Raw genomic sequence first — 10,786 nt, forward strand, 5'->3', positions numbered from 1 at the left:
TGTCTTAGTTCTTGGTGTTGAAAGACTGACCCTCATGGACATAAAAAAGACAATCTAGCTTCATCTGTCTCACCATCCTCTGTGGCTTAAGTCCTTGTGGTGGGGCACTTCCCCAGACTACAAGACACAGCCAGATGTAACAATTGGATAGCAGGCTATGAAATAGCTCTATTTTAAGATGTCAGCATTCACACCTCATAAAACAGAGCATATTACAGTGTGTGTTAGATTCTAGAGCAAATAATACCAAACGTCTATTAGGGTGTGTTGTAGATTTGAATAATCTGGCAGACTGTATTTGGAAATATTCTCTAAATTTCCTCTGTCCCTGCCCTGAGACTGCGGTAAGTAGCACAGAGACCAGCTGTCCAGTCTTGTTTTTCTAAGCCATTGACTAAACAGTGAGTTCATGTTCMAGATAACTGTGGGGAACCAGTTCATGAACTTCTTGATCTCTGCTGTCCATATATGTGGTGATGGGATTGAAAAACTGCCATTTAATTAATGGTGAGCCTTGTAACTAGAAATTAACCGTGGACCAAAGTGTTTTTTTCATTAAAAGAAGTCTGGAGAGCTAAAAAAAAAAAAAAAAAAAAAAAGTAAAAGAGCTCAGCTGGCTAAGCGGTTGACTTTTTCTCAGGAAAAGACATGGTTCTGCAAAAGAGGGAGATAAAACTATCACCTGCACATACAATCCAAGGAGTTGCAGTGCATTTTGGCCCTAATGCCAGATTATCTGCATGGAGCAGAATTCTATCTGTGCTCCTTTCTAGACTCACTTCCTAACTTGCACAATGACTAACCTGGTGGTCTAGCAACCAATGATGTCTATTCTACTGCCACACTTTGTAGCCTCCCCTTTTCTTTGTGGGATTCATTTCTGTGACATTTACTGGCAGCATATAGTCTGGTCTCTGAGGGAAAGCTATGTAGTGCTCAAAGCTGCAGTCCTGTATTGCTGCTTCAGCCTCTAAACCTCTCCACTCATCTTGATAACAACATCTAGATGTTGAGACTTTGTCCACTATTTTCTACTTTTCTATAATACTCTCTAAAATAGCATGAAGCACAGCAATATTGCWTAGATCCCCATACTCTGCTTCCCTAAACTGGTAACCATATAATTCCATTCAAGTATGTGCATCTTGCACAAGCATCTTCCCTTTAGTATTAGAAAGCGTTTGACATCCACAAGCAAAAGTCAACAGAGGAGCAGGGCTGGAAAGGACTTCCTGAGGCACTAATATAGACACCTGCTATTGCAAGGCACCGCATTAAATAATCTCTTTCATAGATGGATTAAAGTTCATCCAATGAGGTTTCTAGAGAGGTTTCCTGCCCCTTCTGCTCTAACTGGTAGGCTGTTCCAGAACATCACTCCTTTAATGGATACAAACCTTCTTCTAATTTCCTGCTTAAATATATTCCTTGCCAAGAAGATATATCCATTTGTTTGTGTGCAGGCCTTTAGTTAAATAAACTCTTTTTTTTTCCGGTTTCCCCAATGTATTTATGGCCAGCAATGATACTTCTTCAGCCTTGGTTTTGAGAGGCCAAATAAGTCATGACTTTCTAGTCTCCTTTCAAACAGAAAGCTCTCCATTCCGCTAATATTCTGGTAGCCTTTCTCTGTTCTGCTTGTAGTTTGAAATCATCTTTCTTGCATATGTATACCAGCCTGGGATACAGGATGAGATCTCACCAGGGTTTTAACCCTGCCTCAGTGGAAACAGAACTGGAACAAGAACATTTTATTTGGAGTCTTACCTAACTTGACCAGCTTGTTAATAATCACCTTTGAGTAAATAAAGCAAATGCAAACATTTCAAACATTTCAAACTATAATTAGTAGGAAATCCCCCAAAGACCAAAGTATTTTTTTCACACTGTTGAATTTGAAGCCTCAAAGTATTTTATGATGTGTAGTTAGGATTCATATCCTGATTCAGAAGTGTGACAAAATTAGTAGCACTATTCCCTATTTCAGTTCCTTCTTCTATTATGCTTTTGTATGATAAAGCAGGATAGGGTCTGATCTTTTGCAAGTATTTACTGGTGAAGAACCTATCCCATTTCTTCATATCCCAAGCTAAATAATGGTGAAGAAGCTGGTTTCCATTCCCATTGTACCTGAAACCATTGTTGACTGTGTGTACTCTTGGTGCACTTGTTAAAAATGTTATACAGCTTTTATCACTACTGACCTACTAATAGATTACTATAAATAGAAGGTAACTACAAGTGCCTTTCCTTGCTGTTGACTATGCTACATTGTTGTGCGGCCTCATTCTGTAAACYCTCTGCTATGTAATGCTCCTGCGCATTTTTTACATGGTGTCTATTTGAACTACTAAGCGGCTCTGGCTGCAGGATCAAATGAGGTGAAGGAGGAGGAAAAAATAGTGGGGGTGTATTTCAGCAGGTTGCTCTGACTACAGCATGGACTTGGACCATGCACTATGGCTTGCTGGTGCTGTAYTGCGCACTGTGACACCTAATTTCTGTGATCCTTGCCAAAGCACTGATGGACACTGTCCTGAACTGAGTCTGTAATCCTTGTTCTTCATAGCAGGTACTGTGAATGAAACTCTCAGAGACAGGTGCTGAGCAAGGAACTCTCTTGCGTTGTGGGAGAAAGCAGAGAATGAGAGAGAGAAGCTTCCTAGACTGGTATTTAGGGCAGACATCTAGAAAGAAAAACACCTGATCCCTGCACCAGAGAATGCTTTCATGATTTACATTCAATGCTACATCATGATTTATATTAAATCCTGCCCCAAATTATGCTCTCTCCTCTTTGCAATGAGTATCCTACTCACTAAGTTGGAAAATCCCAATTTGCTTTCTTTCTAATTATTCCAAGCAATGTGGAACAGTTCTGACAGGTGGGCTTACGCAAATCCCCTTGCTTCCACGTCAGAATAGTGTGCTCATTGTGGCACTCTCCAGGGAAGTGGGACATGCTGCTGTGCCTTTCTTCACAGAGGCAGATTGAATCCAGATGCTCTTGTCCCATGCTTTAACCACTGAAATATGTGGATAAAAAAGGAAGTGAGAGATGAAGACAGATGCTCCTCCAAGGTAAGATATTATCTCTGAGGCAGATTATGCTTTTTATAGGAACACTTACACACACACACACACACACACACACACACACACACAGAGATATTCTCTTTCTCCCTCTTCTCTTCATCTTCCAAATCTTTAATTCTGCTAGGAAAACTGGAAAAGCCCACCCCTCAGCACACACATATGTGGTTAGGATTTCTTCTTGGGGATCTTGGAATATGTGTGGGCTTGAATCCCACTGGCGAAAGAGGAATGTGAAGGGAAGTTTCCCACATCCTGTGGAGTGCTCTAATCAATGACCTATTAGATAAAAGTGAGTGCCTGTGGGAGAGCCCAGCATCTCCTCCTAAGGGCTGTTCTGTGCTGAGCCCAGTCTGGTGCTCTGAGAACACCTACCGATGTTGCTGGTGCCAGTGAGATGGGTGGAAAAAAAATTAGTTTGTGAAACCTGATAGGAATGGATGAGAGCACTATCAAAACTTATGTGGGAAGAGCAGGGGCAGAGCTTTTTCTCTTCCCATATGCCCTAAGCAGTCCCATGCCCCCTTTGGTAAGACCAAGATTCATCTTCAAGTAGACAATACATTAAACCAGCTTCCTTTCAAATACTGTTTGGTACTTAATATGAACAATGGCAGTCAGATTTACAGATGCTACTTCTTTAGTAAGAAGCTTCCCTATTGTGTTGACCCACAGTGGTTCTATGTCTTGCTCTGTCCCCACAGGTCTTCCTTCACTATTGAAAGTTTCCAGGTCCTCCCTGCTCAGAATCCTCTCTGAGGGATCTTTGCTACATCATATGGTACTCTCTGTCCCCTCTTGTGAGCCACAAGCTCCCCTGAGTCTCTGTCTGACAGCTTCTGACTCATCTTMTGTGTTGTAATCACTGCTGTATTGTGTCTTTTCTTTTCCCTTTGTGTCACATCCACTTGTCTGTGTCCTATGCAAGGCTCAGCTCCCACTGAGGCTCCCTCACAGGGTATGTACACACACAGTCAGAATCCTCAGGCATCTTCAGGCACAATCTTAAACACAAAAAAATACCACTGCTGGCTTAGGACAGCTCTGAGCCACAAGTTGCTGCAGTGTACTGGGAAGTGTAATTACATGCTTGCCCTATTCTTTCATCTTTCTTCCTGGGCATAGACTATTGGCCACTGTTAGTTCTGAAATCAGAACGTTATTCTCTTGTCTTAGTTGGGTGTACTCACTATTGATCTTGTGACTATTGGTTTTCTTGGGCAGCAAGAGACCCTGGCTATTGAATGCGAGTGTATGTTTTCTACTCCCCATCACTGTGGATGGTGAACTGCAGGTGTTAGGGAGTGATCCTGGCTTTCTTGTGGGCCTGAACCAAGTTCCCAGACAGTTCAAGGGTCTCCGTCCCAGGAACTCCAGCCTGGTGGCCAGGCACACTGCAGCTCCAGACTTGACCTGATTAACAGAGTTGTCCCTGTGAAGTACAGCCTCTGGGGAACTGTAGTCTGGCTTCCAAAGGGCAGGGCTTGGGCTAGCCACACTGCTTTCCACAGCTGGACATCACAACTCCTCCTCTGCAGCAGCTGCCACCCACACATGCAAATGTGAGCTAGATGGATCGTTGTCTGACTCAGTACTGCTGTTCTTATTGTCCTGCTGTGTGAGAAAACTGTCCTTCTGTGCAAATACTATCAAGAAATGATCTGTTTTCAATTTTAGATATCTTAGCTAAATCTGAATGGATTACAGTAATAGCAACACAAGTCTTTTGCTTGGCATCAAGGGAAGAAGTCCACCATTTCTAAGCACTGCTGAAAGCAGTAAGGTATAGTAGCTGCTAGGAAGAAGAAGAAGGCCATTAAAATGTAAAATTATACAGCTCCTAGGTTGTACTGGATTGTAAATTGAAATGTTAAAGTTTAGGCAGATGGCCTTAATAAAAAATTAGGGCTACATGTATTTCATTACCATGTTATAAGGTAGGGGGAAAGGCTGCTCAATGAAACTAGATAGAAGATTCTCAACTAATTCTAAAAACATAATTTAATGAAAAAATACCATTCTGCAATGCTTTGGTTTAACTTTTTTTTTTAATTTTGTTGGGAAAAATAAAAATGAAACACTTTGAAATTAGTTTGACTAGAGTGACTTTATCCAATGTCAGACTTCTGATCACAGCGCTTGGGTGCCTGTGCTCCTGGGATGGATTATAATCCCAAGATGGACTACCATCTGGCTTTTGACTCYACTTTATGAGGCATCACAGGAGTCTCACAGCTCTGTGTGTATCACCTGTAACTTAGTCATAGACCTTGTCTAATTAAGGGCACATGGAGCTTCAGCACTATAAGGARATGTGATATGACAGTGAAGTGACTCTAAATGAACCTTGTCTATTTAGAAATGTTTCAGCATATCTGGATTAAAGAAATCTCCAGAAGGCTCCTTTTCTGCAAAAGATTAATATTTTGATTCTTTGCCTACAGTTGAAATCATGCTTATTTCCCACACAGCCCAAATTTTGATTTTTCATTGAGTTCTAGCTGAAATATGGACATCTGTATGATGACTAAAACTGCTAGAAGAGATGCAGCTGAGCTCACATGCGGGAAGGATATCAGCACAGACTGTACCAATACAACTAGGGCAGTGCATGCTTGAGAGATGCCTTCAGGTAATGTAATCCCACGTGTGAAGCCTGTACAATGCAGAAATAAATTCTGTAAATTAATATAAGGTGACTTTGAGCCTGCAGACAGAAGAAACCTGGTCCAAAAACCTATTAAAGTTCTGAAAAATATATTCATCAGTTTCACTGAGCTTTTAACAGGCCCCAGGGACTCTAACCACTGACAAGCAATGGTGGGTTTTTTTTCCCCAAATGTAGACAGACCTCAACTGTTCACTTATTTATTGCCCAGTATTTTCAACAATACCCTGTCTCTGACTTTATTTCTTAAATGATGTAAGAACATTTCTATAATTTCATTTCAAGTATTTTTTTCTGGACAGAAAAAAGTTATTTCACTACTGCCTTGATTTAAGAGTTTTTACATAATTATATGACTTTAATATACTAACTATTTTTGTTGAGAATTCAAAAGCAGCTTCATTGCTGTGACCTTTGTCATACCCACTACACTAGAAAAAAGCAGAACAGCAAATCACTAGGAAATTTAAATGACATTTTAATGTGTTTTTCCGCTGTTTTCAAATATAATGATTATTTCCTGGTATATAAATTGCTGTTTCCCAGGCTTTTTTAGAACACTATTTCTAAACAAAAGTGAAAGATTTCAGTGAGGGATTCTATGTTATCGGCCACAGTCTGACACCCTTCTTTTTTATAGTTATATATTTCTCCATCTCTGTGTATCATGCAGAGGTGTTAGGAAAAATGATAACTCCATTTCATGACAATTTCTGAGGTTATAGAATTTGGTTTTCTTCTAGCATGCAGGGAAAACACCCCTCCAAATATTTTGACTAATTGCATCAAAATGTCCATATTCACACTCAGTAGACCAGAGTTTCAGTACAGGATTCCCCTTCTAACCCTAAAAAAGCCTGTTCTGTTCCTTAGAAACTGTATGTCCAAATTGTTGTCAAAACTGATACCTCTCAATAAAACATTTGTGCCTTGTCCGAAAAAACTTTTATTGATGAAAAATTTTGCCAACAATATTCCAACCCACCATAACAGCAGAGAAGTTATGAACATCTTTCCCTGGAATAAAATCTTATAGATGTAAGAATAGAGTAGTGGTTTAACAATGCATGTTGAAAAATGATGCAGTTAGATGAATGCGCTTATTGATTTACCTAAATGCAATACTTCAGCTGCATAGCTCTCTCTTGAGTTAAAAAATGCTGCCTGATTGGAAGCATAGATTGGGAGAATTTTTACTGATTCGCCCTATTTTGGAGGAGATCAAACTAAAATTTTTCTTTCTAATGTTTTACTTTGAGCTGCAGGCCTGCCGCTCTTTCACATTTTCAGATTTTTCAAGACTTTCAACTTTGCAATGAGAGCCTTCTTTCAATGTAGTCTTTTATGTAAACGCTATGCTTCCTGTTTTGCTTCAAAGCAAAATGATAAAGAAATCCCAGCAGTTATGCAGTGCCTACCAGAACAGGTACTATATTCATGATGAAGTCTTCAATACAACTATTATGTTGACAACAACAGAGAGCTATTTTCTGCTTGGGCAAGAGTATACAGTTAGGTAAAGCAGATACTGGGTAAAGCAGACATGCTTTCAGGTACATAAATTACTCTTCAGGTCTGAAATATAAGAGAGAGCTTGAAGGTAATTATATGTAATTGCTCTGAATTGTACTTAATTGTGTTTGTTAATCAGTCAGACATTTGAGAGAAAAGCGTTTGCTATTGTGGGAGCAGAGGGTAATTGTGGCCCTGCAAAGAGGCTAAGAGGTGATAGAAGCGAAGTGATCAGAGGAAGTAGTAGGTAATTCTCATTAAAGATCAGCAAACATTGAGATATAGGGAAACTCACAGGTCTTTCCTGAATTCACCTGATACGGCATCTGGTATCTGATAGAGTTCTAAGATTTAGTTCCTTGGCTCATCTTTGATCTTTCAGGATCAGGACTGCAAGGTTAGAGATGGAGTAGTTGTTCTGCAAAGATCATCTCCCAATTGATAACTGGGTGTTGCTGTTCTTTCCTAAGCAGTATATAGTGGCTGCTTGGTTTCACCCACATAATTTTCAGAGAGCATTGAATGTATTGTATGATGACTATTAGGTTTCAGGATGTGCATGTGTCAATGGATTTTGATGGTTCTGGTGTAGCAGGCATGTATCGTGAGGGTTGTGGCAAGTTTGGGATCTGTTTTCTGGTGCCACATGGTTCTAGCCAGTGTATGCTGGTCTGCCGGAAATTTACTTTTGATGATGGATCTAATGACGCTGTGTGTTGTTTGAAGGGAAGGAGGGATGGTTCTAGGAAAACTCATTTCAAGGTATGATTTTTTTCCAATGTAAGTTGCAACTTGTTAATATTTTCCAGTACATAGTTCTTGCGTACTGTGGTATATGATAACTGGTGGGGAATTTTCTCTATATATTGTAGTAAGTTTTTACAAGGTTTAGGTGGCTTCTTCAAATATGTGATCCATTTCCTAGAGGAGTGTCACTGTTGGATGAATGTCATCTGTAGCTTGGCAAGGGCGTGCCATGAATATTCTCCTCAGAGCAAATGARGTGATGTCTGTGGGCTGGTTGTATATCACAGTTTTTGTAGTGCGCTTTGGATAGCTGATGGTTTGTGGAAGGAGGTGTGTTGGTCTGTGGATTTTCTGCATATGGTAGTTTGTAGGTTGCTATTTTTTGTGTTGACCGTGGTGTCTAGAAAGTTGATGCTGATGTAAGAGTTTTCCAGAGATAGTCTGATGGACAGTTCTGCTTGCTGAGGAAATCCAAGTTTTCAGTCCAGATGTCATCTATGTATCGTAGAAACCAGCACTGGTTTGGTGGGACTGTTATTCAGAATCCCTTTCTTGAGTTGACTCATGAGGAGCCTGATATCCTGTGAGACCACCTGGGTGCTTGTGGTTCTGCCTGTGACTTGCTGAGGATGAAACTGTTATTGACAAAAATGAAATAGATGGGGTTCATATATATGAGATGACAGCAAGGAAGTTGGTTTCACTTTTTTAGTTGGTTTCACTTTTTTAGGCATAATGCTTTCCCAGTGTGGTATGTTAGTGATGATAACAAGAAAGATGGTATTGGTAAGAAGACAGTTTTGGATGCAGTGATCAGGAGGAAGCGTGTGTTCTTGAGAAAGCTGCTTTCATGTATAACAAAGGATCTAAAGATGTTTTCTGCAGATCCTCATAGCTCTTCAGTGAAAGTCTGCCAGGGTTTCCTTCTGGAAGAATGTAGAGAAGCACATGAAAGTCTTAAGGTTGCAAAAGAAGGAATTGAATTATGCATTTTTTCCTTCTTCATTAGGAAGGGATTTGAGCTCCAAGGTGAGAAGAGCAGATGTCTTTCTTGAGTTCCTTCTTTTATGAAAGCATCAAAAATCATCTGTTAATATCACTGATGCTATTCTAACTTCTCCTGTATCATTTTTTAATAATTAATTGATGACTGGATTCTAAGAACCATATAGACTCTTTCTTCAATAGAAACAGTAGCTGCAGTTGTGCCTTTCGAAAATCATTTCACTGTTACCCTTCTCCTGAAATGATTGCTAGTGCAGCTCAAGGTAGAGTTCAACCAGTATGTGGTGTCCTTTTCAGTACTAAGTGAATTTTTTTTTCAAGGTTATTTTGCAGGGGATGGTGGTTAGCTTACCCTCATTTTGTTTCTAGAAAAGTTTTCTGAGACAGACTTAGAGAAACAATTCCTCTAATTCTCTGGAGACCACAGTGTTACCAATATTTCAGAGCATAAATGTAAGCATTTAGAAAGAACAGATAGTTGGCTCTGGGCTAGCCATTCAAGGTTGCAGTATTGCTCCATGACTTCCTGATGGGTGATGTTGGGAAACAGGTGCTGTCACCATCATTTCTCAGATGTGTCTCATTGGTGGAGTAACTGTTATTGTGCTATTTGAGTTCGGTGTTGAATGATGTCAGTTTATTTTGATAGTAAGTTGTTGTACTGTGGTGTGGTATGTTTCACAGAGTTTTCTTTTAATTTGTTGGAGCATGTAATTATCTCTTGTTCAGTCCCTCTTGTATCCCAGTCCCTCAGTATCTCTTGTTCAGAGCCTCTTATGGACGTGCAGTTTCTCAGTGTCTTAGCTTAGGGAGACATAAATACAATATTCTGTCATATAGCAAGAGTCAAAGAATTGAACTATTTTTCTACAGTCCGAATGACCTACATGGATCTGTGTCATTCTCATGTTCTTCAAAGCCTGTGCTGGATTTTAGCTTGCCTTCAGCTCTTGTCTGGACCATTGTCCCCACTGAATTTTACAGGGCTGCAGAATCAATAAATCTGAACTGCCTTTACAGATGAGCACTTCCACAAGATTTAGGAGAACACTTTCCACTGGGAGGCTAGTCAGGCACAGGAGACGGATCTGCCACGGAGATAGTCACAGCTCTGAGGGTGTAAATAAACTGATAAGCAGAAGTGCGGAGGGAGGAAAGGCTATAAACAGACAAGTTCTGAATGAAAAGTTCTTCTTCATACGAAGGGGAGAGTTGATCTAAACGGATCTAAGCGGAAAGATGTCGTTCCTAATCATGAGTCTGGAAATGCCTCTGCAGCATAGTGGCTGCATGAAGGGAGATGGGGAGACTGACCTGGTCTTTGACCTGGCAAGTCAGTGCCATCATTTGTGTTCCTTTTAATCTGGCCTGAGTTAAGAATGGGTTAAGAAATCGCAGGGCATGCCAGCATTTCACCCCCCTGGGAAAGGTGAACCCTTGAACCGGACGAGGGCATCACTAACGCACACCCAGCTCCCAGCGCCTTGCTTCGGCCCCCCACGGCACCTCCAGGAGGTGATGTGGGACCTCGGGCGCTGAGGGAAAAGGTGACGAGCAGCAAATTAAAACTTCCCCAAACATCGGCGGAGACCTTGTCTCCCGGGCCGTGCGGGTGCAGGGCAGCAGAGCAGCAGTAAAGCTGCGCGGTGAGAGGGGCGCGGGGGCCGCAGCAGCCCGGCGGCTCCTCCGCGCTGGGGCTCTCGCAGGTGCCGTTTCCACACCCGCCTTCCGCTTGGGCACCGCAAAGCGAGCGCTGGGGCC

The sequence above is a fragment of the Apteryx rowi genome, unplaced genomic scaffold (genome assembly GCF_003343035.1).
Source record: "Apteryx rowi isolate R43461 unplaced genomic scaffold, aptRow1 scaffold_150, whole genome shotgun sequence".
In the NCBI taxonomy this organism is placed as follows: Eukaryota; Metazoa; Chordata; class Aves; order Apterygiformes; family Apterygidae; genus Apteryx; species Apteryx rowi.